We start from the raw sequence: 15023 nt of genomic DNA, 5'->3' as shown, positions 1-15023 counted from the left end.
TCCCAATACTTATTTACATAGCTGTGATCATGTGTCTTTAGGATGTGAAGAACTGAGGCAGGAGCCTGAGACTTGGGAGGTGAGGTCTAGTCCCATTTTGTCAAAATTAGCTTTTATCCTTAAATAAACCATTTAATCTCTTAAGTAACTTTTTGTAAGTCAGGATTATTGTTCCTACACTGTCTACCTCTGGGAGTTTTGAAACCATCTGTGGAAGCTGCAGAATGGCAGGCATCTCCCTGCCATGGCCATCAGTATCAGCCTCTTGCAGGATCAGTTGATATGGTTTGGATGCTTGGCTGGCCACTTTGGCTTCTTTGGGAACCATTCCACTTTCTTTTGTTGGCTTTTTCAGACTTGCTCAAAGATTTCATGTAATGAGGTATGGAAAAAGCCTGAGGGCTTATAAAAAAAGAAGCTTATTTAGCTCACAGTTTTGAAGGCTGAAAGTTCAAACAGCATGATGTGGGCTCTAACTGCAGGGTCTCATAGCAGACAGCATCTTGATGGGATCAAGCAAGAGAGGGAGCAGTCACATCATCAGGCAGGAAGTCAGAGAGTCTAGGGAGTGGCCAGACTGGCTCTTTCACAATAGCCTTCATGCAAGGACTAACTGGGATCCCAAGAGAACTATGTGGATTTCATCCTAGCAACTCCCCTACAACCTAATCACTTCCCACCAGGCTCTACATCTTAAAGGACCACCACCTCCCAGTACTGTTATGTGGGGCCAAGCTTCTAACCCATAACCTTTGGGGGAACCAAAGACATCCAACCATTGCATGTCAGATCAACACTCCTGGCCTACTGTATGTGGATGGCCAATAGGAAGGAGTCTGGACCCATGCTTTCAGTCTCTCTTCCTTTCTGACTGGCACCTGTGAGCTCTGGTTCTTGGTGGTTGCTGGCTGTTCCTCATTCCACCTATGAGCCAGACACCTGGAATGGAGACCCAGAGCTCTTCTTCCCACTCCTGGTCCCTCAGAGTCAGCACTGGAGGTGATTTGTGTGCAGGCAGAGTCCCTGAGTTTGGAAACCTGTCTCCAGGGCCACCCTGACACCATGACCTGGGTTCAAATTGCTAACAAACATTTGCTCAAGTATTGTCATTTTGCCCATGGAAGAACCCTAAGGGTCTCATCACTGCCTTTTCCCTTGGCTGGGTTTACCCATCCAGGCCTGGGATTTTCTCCAGGAGTTGATTCTCCTTCCTGGAAAGTAACTAAAAAAGGTTTTTTTAGGGGCACTTTCTTGAGAAATGTGTGGCAACAGAGGCCTGTACCCAGGAGCTGGATGTGGCAGTGGGACCTGACCTGGTTCCACCTGCAGCATAGCCCAAGTACTCAAGACAGGGTGTGTTTTTGCTGTGGAAAGATGGGACTTGACTGTAGAGCTGAAATGACCAGAGACATCTAGTGCTTGACTGCTCAGACTGGAGGATGGCAAGGTTCATGTAAGTTCTATGATACCTACAACCAGGTTAACACTTAGGATTAAAAAAAAAAAACTTTTATACCACCTGCTGCTATTAGGGTTCAATTCCTTTTCATTGTTATATGCAAATTAACACTCCTCTTTCACAGTCTTCCTTTATCAAATCTATAGAAAAGAAATTTAGTTGATCAAAGCATATACAACACAATCCTTCATAAAACTAATTTAAAAAGAGGAGGGTACCTTTTAAAAACTTTTTTAACCTTTATTTCATTATTATTATTTATCTCCACAAATCTTAGTGCAATTTTAAGCTTTGATACCTGTAGAAGTATAAATGCTACAAACTTCAAAACATCATTTGAAAGTTAAATTGTATTTCTTCCAAACTCAACTTTGCAAATTTGGAACATTTGCAAATTTTTTGTTCCAGTCAATGTTTGTCATCCTCAAGAGGGACTAGTAATAAAAAATTGAAAGCTTGATATGTCAAATTTACAAAACTAAGTTTAAAAGAAATGTAATTTAATTTTCAAATGATGCCTTGTAAGAATTTGTAGTTTGTTCACTTTTACAGCAGGGCATAGTTACCAAAGCATAAAATTGCACCAAAACTTTCAAGACCCCTGGTCTCTATCTGTTCAGTTATCAATGAACCACCATGTTGGCCAGCATTATTAAAATATCTTTTAATACATTTACTTATCAAGAGAAAAATTATCAGAAAGTGAGGAGCACCACTAATAGTTCACAAAAAATGCAGCATGGGCCCATCAGAAGTAGTTAGTCAATAAGTGATACATTCTCTTTATGACCCCAAACATGCCAAAATGCTAATAAGTAGTACCTGCAAAATATATGAAAGATGAGTGTTAGCCAGTAGAATTTTTTTTAAAATTGATTGCCAATAATGACTAACACCTCAATGATATGATACAGTGGGAAGGAAAAAACTTCATTAAAACCAAAAAGTGCTATAGTTTGTTCCTAAGTGACTTCATAAGTGTTAAAGTGGGCTGGGAGTGGATGAGTGCATATTTAGTACATGGTAGGCCCTGGTTTTGAGCCCCAGCACCACAAAAAAATTAAAAAATAGGAGTTCCATGTTTTAATGATAATACTGCATCAATTCTAAAGGCATATGCAGCAATGGGGAAGGGGAAAAATAGGAAAAACAAAATGTTATATGGTGAGTGTCTTCTAAAGTCTGAACATTTAAATGATTAATTAAAACACCTTCCATAGTTCACAGATATTGACCTACACAGTACACAAACATCTGCATGTGGGTTGAGAGCTTTTGCTTTAGAGTGGTTTTTGTTAACTCTGTTTACATTGAAAAGGACAGAGAGTGTGTTTGTTGCTTTGACAAGGTCCCATTCTTTCCTAAGGAGTACAACTGTCATTGTCCATGAGTATCTTGAATTCGAGGTCTCTCTTCTTGATGAAAATACTAACTTTGCTGGTTTTTGAGCAAGAGCGGTGATATTTCATCCAGTCTTTGTAGTTGAGAGGCTTATGATGATATTACCCCCTCAATTCTCCCTTTTAAGCAAGGATAGCATTAGAGTGTTGAGCATTCAATGAAATTATCAGCTCTGAAAGACATTCTCATATCAGCTCTACATTAGTCTTTGTATTTGTGGTCAGTCTTGAAATGGCCTCTAGGTATTGTGCACTTTCCTTGCTGAGAAAAGCAAACAGAAAATGCAGGTTGTTGTCATCAGCTAAGGAGCAAAAGTCAAAGCAGTATTTGGCATAAACCCTGGCAGGAACATTAATATTAAACTGGACTAGCTCCAAGAAATGCCTTTCCATCTCATTCAGGTCCTCAACTGTAATGTCCTTGAGGATCTGGCAGTAGTCCACATTCTATACAGCCTGATTATCCCAAACCTTGGAGGTAAGAATGGCTCCCAAAGCAATTATTTTCCAGTTAGTGGGACAAATGTTGGTTTCAGAATAAGTTAAAAGCCTCTCTAAGTAGACCAAATTTACTATTGCACTTTCAGCTCTTATCTGTGCAACACTAAAGAGTCCAAACAAATAAATTTTTGTTTAGGGTCATGCTTAAAATATTCCTCTGGAACCTTTTCTCATGTGAGTGGATGTGATCCCTCATCAAATATATCCAGGGATCTATTTGCATCTCTGTTCTTTATGTGGTAATATATTTCTAAGGTTGCACATTTTATTGATTATTTATTTATAGATTAGGCTGGCTGACTGTGCTGTCATCTAGAAATATCATTGAGCATGAACTATAATTTTTAGTAAGCTACCCTGGAGATACATGGTTTAAATAGGTGCTCTTCCTCTTTTCATGCACATCTGTCTGAGATTTGCTCAGGAAAATTGTGCTTGCCCTTGGGTGGTCAGAAGAGCAAGAAAAAGCAATCATGAAATTCTTTTGAAAAAATAAGAGACTCAGAGTAGCCAAAGCAATCCTTAGCAAGAACAGTGAAGCAGGAGGCATCACAACAGCAGACCTTAAAATATACTACAGAGCCATATTAGTAACGAAAATGGCATGGTATTGGCATCAGGACATGTAGATCAATGGTACAGAATAGAAGACACAGAGACAGCTCACATAAATACAGGTATCTCATTCTAGACAAAGGTGCCAAAAAAATTCATTGGAGAAAAGATAGCCCATTCAAAAAATGGTGTTGGGAAGACTGGAAATCCACATGTAGCAAAATGAAATTAAATTCCTATCTCTCACCCTGCACAAAAATCAACTCAAACTGCATCAAAGACTTAGGCACTAGGACATAGACCATGTGCTTAATAGAAAAAAATAGGCCCAAATCTTTATCGTGTCAGTTTAGGAACTGACTTCCTTAACAAGACTCCTAAAGTGCAAGAAGTAAAATCAAGAATCAATAAACGGGATGGATTCAAACTAAAAAGTGTCCTCTCAGCAAAGGAAACACTCAATGACATGAAGAGAGAGCCTACAGAATGGGAGATAATCTTTACCACACGCACCTCAGATACAGCACTAATCTTCAGGATATATAAAGAACTCAAAAAGCTTAACACAAAAAAAACCAAATAACCCTACCAATAAATGGGCTAAGGAACCGAACAGACACTTCACAGAAGAAATACAATCGGTCAGCAAATATATGAAAAGATCTCTAGCAATTAGAGAAACGCAAATCAAAACTACTTTAAGATTTCATCTCACTCCAATCAGAATGGTAATTATCAAGAATACAAGCAATAATAAATGTTGGCAAGGATGTGAGGGAAAAAGGTAGACTCATACATTGCTGGTGGAACTGCAAATTTGTGTAACCACTATGGAAAGCAGTATGGAGAGTCCTCAGAACACTTGAAATGGAACCATCATTTGACCCAGCTATCCTACTCCTTGGTTTATACCCAAAGGACTTAAAATCAGCAAACTACAGTGATGCAGCCACATCAATGTTTATAGCAGCTCAACTCACAATAGCCAAATTATGGAACCAACCTAGATGACCTTCAACAGATGAATGGATAAAGAAAATGTGTTATGTACACACAATGGAATATTACTCAGCCTTAAAGAGAATGGAATTATGGCATTTTTAGGTAAATGGATGACGCTGGAAATATGCTATGTGAAATAAGCCAAACCCAAAAAACCAAAGGTCAAGTGTTTTCTCTGATATGCAGATGCTAATTCACAATAAGGTTGTGGGGATTAGGGAAGAATAGATGTACTTGGGGTTATGGAGGGGAGTGAAGGAAGGAGAGGGGGTATGGAAGTAAGAAGGATAGTAGAATGAATTTGACATTATTACCATATGTGCATATATGATTACACCACCAGTGAGATTCTACATCGTGTACAACCCCATGAGTGAGAAGCTGTGCTCCATTTATGTATGAAGTATCCGAATGCATTTTATTCTCATGTACAACTAATTAGAACAAATAAAATATAAAAAAATTTAAAAGAGGGGTTTGATTCCAAAGCTAAATCTCTGGGCATCTCTCAGTCACTGATGTGCTATAGGTGGTGGCCCTCACTGGCTCTGAAATCTAAGCAGCCTCCACAGCAGTGGTCGCCAGCACTAAGGTCAGGACCACTGGGTCCCCAGCCACAGTCTCATAGACCTCAGACTGGTAGTTTGGCTCCACCCACCCTGTGCAATGGCACAGCTTGTGGATGGCATTGGGGAACACACAACAGCTCAGCGTATTCCCCAGGGGTCACCTCCCCTCCTCTCTGCTGCTGCCTGCACCTTTGCTCGCCCCCACCCATCCCCAACTCCATGGCATTCAGTGGCCGCCCCCTTCCCCAACAATGGCGGGGCCAGCACCGGTAGCCCTGGACTATGCCTCCTTTGATCACCTACCCATGTTGGCACTGGCCTGGGTAGGGCTCTGGTCCCTGTGGTAACCCCAATGCCACACCATGGCCACCTTCTCTGAGCTGACTAGTCTCTATCTAACACATTTAAACAAAGAAAAAATTACAAGGTAATAGGACTCTGTCAGCAGCATTATAATTGTAGGAATACTTGTGGTCTGTAGTTGACCAAAACATTGTCATATAGCACAGGGCTGTACTTATTTCAGGGTCTTCTGGGGCCTGTCTGTCAGCTTTTCATGACTCCTGGCAGTGCCCAGTAGCTGGGTTAAGTAAGACTCCTGGGTGAATGATCTCTTGCAGGGATATGGCACAGGGGGCACATAATGCCAGACCACACCACAGCACACAACACAATACCACACCATTTCATGCTGTCCCACATAACACCATGAAACACCACACTCTTACAGAGCTGGGGCCTTCTGAGAAACTCAGGCAGTACAAAGACTCCCCGTTCAAATCCTAATTCTTGAGATCAAATCACTAAGATTTCAGAAATGTTGCTCAGAATAACAGGCATGAGTTAATTGAAGGAAAAGGGAAAGGGGATACCCTCAAGAGTGGGTCCTCTTAGAGAGGAGAAGGACAATGAATCTCTCCTGCACTCCAGTTTTATTTGGGATCCCAGAAAACTTTCTGGAGAGTCCAACCCAAGTCTACCTCTTGATTTTTGACTGATAGCAAGATCACATCAGATTTTTAAGTCCCCACTGCCATGACAACTCTAGGTCACCTTGGCGCATGTTTACCAGTTCTAATTGGATTATTTCTTTAAAACTTTTTTAGTTGTAGATGGACACATTGCCTTTATTTTATTTATTTATTTTTATGTGGTGCTGAGGATTGAACCCAGTGCCTCACATGTGCTAGGCAAGGACTCTGACACTGAGCTACATCACCAACCTTCTAATTGAATTCTTTTTTTTTTTTTTTAGGCTTAGAACCTGACTGTTTTTTTTTTTAAAGTTATTCCTAAATATTTTATTTTTTTTATTTTTATTTTTTTATTGTAAACAAATGGGATACATGTTGTTTCTCTGTATTACTCTATGTAAATTTATGATTACACAAATGGTATGCCTTTACGCCATGTACAAACAGAGAAACAACATGTATCTAATTGAATTCTTAATCATACATTTTTAAAGATTCTATAGTTAGGAGGAATTATCAGCACCAGCCTACATTATTCACATTACCACATATTATTCACAAACCACAGAATCTGATCTATAAAAAGGGTCACAAAAGTCTCTCCCTTCATAGTAACTTGTGTTCCTCTTATCAACATTACTTCCTGCTTGCATTTTCTTGTAGATAACAGGTAGTTTGCTGAGAAATGTGCCCACTTAGGTCAGACAGGGCTGCAGGTAAGTTGCTTTTTGGCAATGAAAGCATGTGGGGGTCAGCACAGTGAGCTGAATTATTTTCTTAACGATGTGTCCCCACCATCCTCATCTGTCTGTCCCCTAACACCCACCACACAATGACACACCACCCCATAGCACACAATACCACATCACACCACAAAACATCACAATAATTACATAATTCTATACCTCATCATAGCACAAAACACCACATATCAAAACACAATACCATATCACTCTGTATCATACCACCTAATACCATGAAAAACCACACCACACAACACCACTTCATACCACAATATCCACTATGAAATGCCACACCATACTATGTCATATAATATCACATATCATGACACAATACCACACCATCCTATAACCTACCACATGACATCACACATAACAACACTATGCTATACCATGCTACACAATACCATATAACACCACAAAACACCAGACCACAAAAACATCACTCCCGCCATAGAGTGCCATACAACATTATACCACATAATACCACAAAATACCAGAGCACACAACAGCACACCACACAGTGCCACTTCCCATGCATCTACTGCCACTCAACTCCAGTCTGGTAGTACCTGTTTGTAAGACAACCTTGGGACCAACAGAGGTTTCAGAAGGTGGTGATGACAATCCACCCAGTTGAAGGGAAAAACAAATGTTTGTTTGGACGATTTGCATCTGCTCCTTCATCCTACTTCAAACTGTATGAAAGAGAACTCTGGATTATACTCAGAAACTCCTGTTAACAGCAAAATCTTAAGCAATGCCAACAGATTCCCTAACAGCCATATATTGACATAATAAACACAGGCCCATTATATAGTATTTGTCTTAGTTATGGATAACAAGTTATTGATTACAATAAAGTAAACACTCTTGGCAAAGATCACAAGATCAGGCTTCTATATATAACATGCTGCAGACTGCTTCTGATAGGAGACAGACAGATACCAGTGGTGGGAACTCAAGTTTAAGGGAATAATTCTATAAAAGGAGTCCACTGTCCTGACCCTCACATTCTTTCTTTTCCAAGAAGTAATTTACCTGAAACCCTGCCTGGCTTAAGTGGACAGGATATGCTACATTCCTCAGCAAACTACCTGATATCTGAAGGATAAATGCAGGCCTGAAATAATGTCAATAAGAGGACCACAAGTTACCCTGAGTGGGGATGCTTTTGTGACCCTTTTCCCAGATCAGATCCCCAAACTCAGGAAGATAAGGATAATTCCTCCTAACCAAAAAAAGATTAAGAATTTATGGTTAAGAATCCAATTAGAGAAGTTTTTCAAGATGGCAGACTAGAGGGTGGCTGCATTTCATGTTGCTCCAGGACTCAGGATTCAAAAGAGGAGATTTTGAGAGACTTGGGACCAACTAAAAGCAGCCGGGTGAGTCTCTCCCGTTGGGGAGGCATCCTGGATGGGGCAGTAGTCCCGGAATGCAGGGAATTTTGTGAAGTAGAGCTGCCCGGGGAGACACCCCTCCCCCCGCTGGAGCAGTGAACATGGACAACTGGGAGCATCATAGAGGAGGCCGCTCAGCACAGTGCTTGGACTCAGAGCAACCACGGGGGCTCTGGGCGGCTGCCCAGAGGAGGAGCTGTGAGGAGAGCTGTTTGGACTCAGAGCGACCACTCCTGAACACCAGGACTTGCCCGGAGGAGGAGGAGGAGGAGCACGAGGAGCGCAGCGGGACACTTGGACTCGGAGCGACTGCACCAGAGCTCCAGGCGGTTGCCACAGGAGGAGCTGCGCGGCTAGATGTTTGGACTCAGAGAGACCACTTCTGAACACCGGAGGGCTGCCTGGAGGAGGAGGAGGAGTGCAGTGAGTCGCTTGGACTCCCAGTGACTGCATCAGAGCTCCAGGCGGCGGCTCAGAGGAAAAGGCGAGTGGTGAGTTGTTTAGATTTGAAGCAACCGCTCCTGAACACCGGGGGGCTGCCCAGAGGAGGAGGAGGAATGGGGAGGGTCACTTGGACTTGGAGTGACTGCCCAGGGCTACGTCAGGTGGCAGGAGGAGGAGGCATACAGTGAGTTGCTTGGACTCCTAGTGATCGCACCAGGCGGCCGTCCGGAGGAAGAGGCGTGGGGCAGGTCGCTGGGACTCGGAGCGACTGTACAGGACTCCAGGTGGATGCTCAAAGGAGGGGCCACATAGCCAGGCGATTACGCTTAGGGGCGGAGTGAAGATGCCAGGACTGCTGGAAGATTCTCCGAGGAGAGCAGCCTAAGGAGACTCGTCTGCAAAGGGTGAGGGTCCCAGGCCCAGGAGGTAGGTACGGGCCCCTGGGAATGTTGCAGAGGAAGGCAGCTCAGCCCAGGCAGGAGTTGTAGATTGAGGGGAACCTCTAGGAGGGAACTGACCAGCGAGACCTCCCCACCGGGTGAGTCTTCCCTGCTGGGTGAGGTTTTCCCCCAAGGAGTAAAACCAGAGACACAGACCCAAACAGGCCTTGCCTCATCCCGCAGACTAGTTCCCCGTTGGATGACCATTGGTCAACAAGTGGAGGCACTTCTGCCCACTAACAGGGAATATACCCCACTTGAATGCCACCACCCCTAGAGAGACAGCGTCCTTGTGGAGCACCGCACTATCAACTTCCTCCAAGACTTCAGCCCACTGAAGGCTAAAAGGGGATATACTAGAAATCTTCAGGGAAATTATAAGTCAATAGAGGAAATCCGCAGGATCTCAGCGGTCCACTGATACCTGAACAATATGAGAAAACAAGAGAAGAAAATGCTGCAAACATATCTAGATGTTACATCATTAAAACCCAATGACAGCATGGCAGAAGAAATGACAGAAAAGGAGTTCAGAATGTATATAATTAAAATGATCAGGGAAGCAAACAATGAGATGAAAGAGCAAATGCAGGTACTGAATGATGAGATGAAAGAGCAAATGCAGGCATTGAATGATCGCACCAATCAACAGTTAAAAGAGCAAATACAGGAAGCAAAAGATCATTTCAATAAAGAGTTAGAGATATTGAAAAAAAAACAAACAGAAATCCTTGACATGAAGGAAACAATAAACCAAATTAAGAACTCCATAGAAGGCATATCCAGTAGGATAGAACACCTGGAAGAGAGAAACTCAGACATTGAAGACAAAATATTTAACCTTGAAAACAAAGTTGAACAAACAGAGAAGATGGTAAGAAATCATGAACAGAATCTACAAGAACTATGGGATATCATGAAAAGGCCAAATTTAAGGATTATTGGGATTGAGGAAGGCCTAGAGAAACAAACCAAAGGAATGAACAATCTATTCAATGAAATAATATCAGAAAATTTCCCAAATCTGAAAAATGAAGTGGAAAATCAAGTACAAGAGGCTTATAGTACTCCAAATACACAAAATTACAACAGACCCACACCAAGGCACATTATAATGAAAATACCTAACATGCTAAATAAAGACAGAATTTTAAAGGCTGTGAGAGAAAAGAACCAAATTACATTCAGGGGGAAACCAATACGGATATCAGCAGATTTTTCAATCCAAACCCTGAAAGCTAGAAGGGCCTGGAACAACATTTTTCAAGCCCTGAAAGAAAATGGATGCCAACCAAGAATCTTATACTGAGCAAAACTTACCTTCAAATTTGACAATGATATAAAATTGTTCCATGATTAACAAAAGCTAAAAGAATTTACAAAAAGAAATCCAGCATTACAGAACATTCTCAGCAAAATATTCCATGAGGAAGAGATGAACGCAAAGGAGCAAATCAGCAAAGGGAAGAATTATCCTAAAGGAATTGTCAAATAAAGCAGGAACCAACTGGTGTCAAATAAATAAATAAAATAAAATAAATGAACCAAATGACCGGGAATACAAACCATATCTCAATAATAACCCTGAATGTTGATGGCCTGCATTCATCAATCAAAAGACATAGACTGGCAGATTGGATTAAAAAGAAAGATCCAACAATATGTTGCCTGGAAGAGACTCACCTCATAGAAAAAGATACCCATAGACTAAAGGTGAAAGGATGGGGAAAAACATACCATGTGCATGGACTCAGCCAAAAAACTGGAGTATCCATCCTCATTTCAGAATGTGGACTTCAAGCCAAAGGTAGTGAGAAGGGATGAAGAAGGACATTTCATACTGCTTAAGGGAAGCATAAATCAGCAAGATATAACAATCATAATCATCTATGCCCCAAACAGTGGCTCATCCACGTATGTCAAACAAATCCTTCTCAATTTCAGAAACCAAATAGACCATAACACAATAATACTAGGTGATATTAACATGCCTCTCTCACCACTAGACAGATCTTCCAAGCAAAACTTGAACAAAGAAACCATAGATCTCAATAACACAATCAATAATTTAGACTTAACAGACATTTATAGAATATACCATCCAACCAAGAGCAAATACACTTTCTTCTCAGCAGCACATGGATCCTTCTCTAAAATAGACCATATATTATGCCACAAAGCTAATGTTAGCAAATACAAGAAGATAGAGAATCTACCTTGTATTTTATCAGATCATACTGGATTGAAGATAGAAATAAATGAAAGAGTAAAAAACAGAAACTACTCCAACACCTGGAGATTAAACAATATGCTACTATATGATGAATGGATAACAGAAGATATTAGGAAGGAAATTAAAAAATTTTTAGAGGTAAACGAGAACAAAGAAACATCATATCAAAATCTCTGGGACACTATGAAAGCAGTACTTAGAGGAAAATTTATTTCGTGGAGCGCATTTAATAAAAGAAGTAAAACTCAACAAATCAATGACCTAACACTACAGCTCAAAGCCCTAGAAAAAGAAGAGCAGACCAGCACCAAAAGTAGTAGAAGACAGGAAATAGTTAAACTCAGGGCTGAAATCAACGAAATTGAAACAAAAGAAACAATACAAAAATTGACAAAGTAAACAGTTGGTTCGTTGAAAAAATAAACAAATTGATAAACCTTTAGCCACATGAACAAAGAAAAGACTAGAGAAAACCCAAATCACTAAAATTCGGAATGAACAAGGAAATATCACAACACACACGATTGAAACACAAAACATAATTAGAAGCTATTTTGAAAATCTATACTGCAAAAAAAATAGAAAATTTCGAAGACATCAACAGGTTTCTAGAGACATATGAATTGCCTAAACTGAATGAGGAGGACATACACAATTTAAATAGACCAATTTCAAGTAATGAAATAGAAGAAGTCATCAACAAAGAAAAGTCCAGGACCAGATGGGTTCTCAGCCGAGTTCTACAAAACCTTTAAGAAGAGCTCATTCCAATACTTCTCAAAGTATTCCATAAAATAGAAGAGGGGGGAACCCTCCCAAACTCATTCTATGAAGCCAATATCACAATGATACCTAAACCAGAAAGAGACACATCGAGGAAAGAAAATTTCAGACCAATATCCTTAAATGAACATCGACAGAAAAATTCTCAACAAAATTTTATCAAATTGCATACAAAAACATATTAAAAAGTTAGTGCACCATGATCAAGTGGGTTTCATCCCAGGGATGCAAGGTTGGTTCAACACCAGGAAATCAATAAATGTAATTCACCATATCAATAGACTTAAAGTCAAGAATCACATGATTATTTCAATAGATGCAGAAAAAGCATTTGATAAAATACATAACACCTTCATGCTCAAAACACTAGAAAAAATAGGGATAGTGGGAACATTCCTTAACATTGTAAAGGCCATCTATGGCAAGCCCATGGCTAATATCATTCTAAATGGTGAAAAACTGAAAGCATTCCCCTAAAAACTGGAACAAGGCAAGGATGCCCTCTTTCACCCCTTCTATTCAATATCGTCCTTGAAACAGACCAATGAAATTAAAGCAATACAAATAGGAAAAGAAGAACTCAAACTATCCGTATTTGCTGATGATATGATTATATACTTAGAGGAACCAGGAAATTCCACCAGAAAACTTTCAGAAGTCATAAGTGAATTCAGTAAAGTAGCGGGATATAAGATCAATGCACATAAATCTAATGCATTTTTATACATAAGTGATCTTTGGAAAGAATAATTAGGAAAACTACCCCATTCACAATAGCCTCGAAAAAAATAAAATACTTGGGAATCAATCTCACAAAAGAGGTGAAAGACCTCTACAATGAGAACTACAGAACACTAAAGAAAGAAATCAAAGAAAATCTTAGAAGATGGAAAGATCTTCCATGTTCTTGGATAGGCAGAATTAATATTGTCAAAATGGCCATACTACCTAAAGTGCTATACAGATTCAATGCAATTCCAATTAAAATCCCAATGATGTACCTTACAGAAATAGAGCAAGCAATCATGAAATTCATCTGGAAGAATAAGAAACCCAGAATAGCTAAAGCAATCCTTAGCAGAAAGAGTGAAGCAGGGGGTATTACAATACCAGATCTTCAACTCCACTACAAAGCAATAGTAACAAAAACGGCATGGTATTGGTACCATAATAGAAAGGTAGATCAATGGTACAGAATAGAGGATATGGACACAAACGCAAATAAATACAATTTTCTCATACTAGACAAAGGGGCCAAACATATGCAATGGAGAAAAGATAGCCTCTTCAACAAATGGTGCTGGGAGAATTGGAAATCCATATGCAACAGAATGAAACTAAACCCATATCTCTCACCATGCATGAAACTAAACTTAAAATGTATTAAGGACCTCGAAATCAGACCAGAGACCCTGCAGATTATAGAAGAAAAAGTAGGTCCAGTTCTTCAACATGTCGGCATAGGACCAGACTTCCTCAACAGGACTCCCATAGCACAAGAAATAAAAGCAAGAATCAATAACTGGGATAGATTCAAACTAAATAGCTTTCTCTCAGCAAAGGAAACTATCAGCAATGTGAAGAAAGAGCCTACAGAGTGGGAGAAAATCTTTGCCAATCATACTTCAGATAGAGCACTAATTTCCAGAATCTATAAAGAGCTCAAAAAACTCTACACCAAGAATACAAATAATCCAATCGGCAAATGGGCTAAGGAAATGAGTAGACACTTCACAGAAGAAGATCTAAAACCAATCAACAAACATATGGAAAAATGTTCAACATCTCTAGTAATAAGAGAAATGCAAATCAAAACCACCCTAAGATTCCATCTCACCCCAATTAGAATGGCGATTATCTAGAATACAAGCAACAATATGTGTTGGCGAGGATGTGGGGAGAAAGGTACACTCATACATTGCTGGTGGGGCTGCAAATTAGTGCAGCCATTCTGGAAAGCAGTGTGGAGATTCCTTAGAAAACTTGGAATGGATCCACCATTTGACCCAGCTATCCCACTCCTTGACCTATACCCAAAGGACTTAAAATCAGCATATTACAGAGATACAGCCACATCAATGTTCATAACTGCTCAATTCACAGTAGCCAGATTGTGGAACCAACCTAGATGTCCTTCAATTGATGAATGGATAAAGAAACTGTGGTATATATATACAATGGAATATTACTCAGCCATAAAGAATAATGAAATCATGGCATTTGCAGGCAAATGGATGCAATTGGAGAATATCTTGCTAAGTGAGATAAGCCAATCTCCAGAAACTAACGGATGAATGATATCACTTATAAGTGGATGATGACATATAATGGGGGGAGGGAGGGGTTAGTGTTAGGGTTAGAGTTAGGGTTAGGGAGGGGGGCAAGAATGGAGGAAGGAAGGACTATATAGAGGGAAAAGAGGGGTGGGAGGGTTGGGGGGAAGGGAAAAATAACAGAATGAATCAAACAACATTACCTTATGTTAATTTATGATTACACAAATGGTATGCCTTTACGCCA

The 15023-nt window shown here is 40.2% G+C and overlaps 1 pseudogene across 1 annotated transcript in view; it reads right to left on the bottom strand.

The window, feature by feature from the left end:
* Positions 1–3045: 3045 nt before the first annotated feature.
* The window catches only part of LOC306651593 (cyclin-Y-like protein 1), a 39490-nt pseudogene continuing 27512 nt past the window's right edge, over positions 3046–15023 (bottom strand). The window contains exon 2 of the transcript in view: positions 3046–3841. The product of the transcript in view is annotated as a cyclin-Y-like protein 1 (transcript). The remainder of the gene's footprint in view (positions 3842–15023) is intronic.

This window comes from Sciurus vulgaris, assembly GCF_902686455.1.
Source record: "Sciurus vulgaris genome assembly, chromosome: X".
NCBI classification, from domain to species: domain Eukaryota; kingdom Metazoa; phylum Chordata; class Mammalia; order Rodentia; family Sciuridae; genus Sciurus; species Sciurus vulgaris.
The sequence above is the reverse complement of the archived record's forward strand: the minus strand, read 5'-3'. Positions and strand labels throughout refer to the sequence as shown.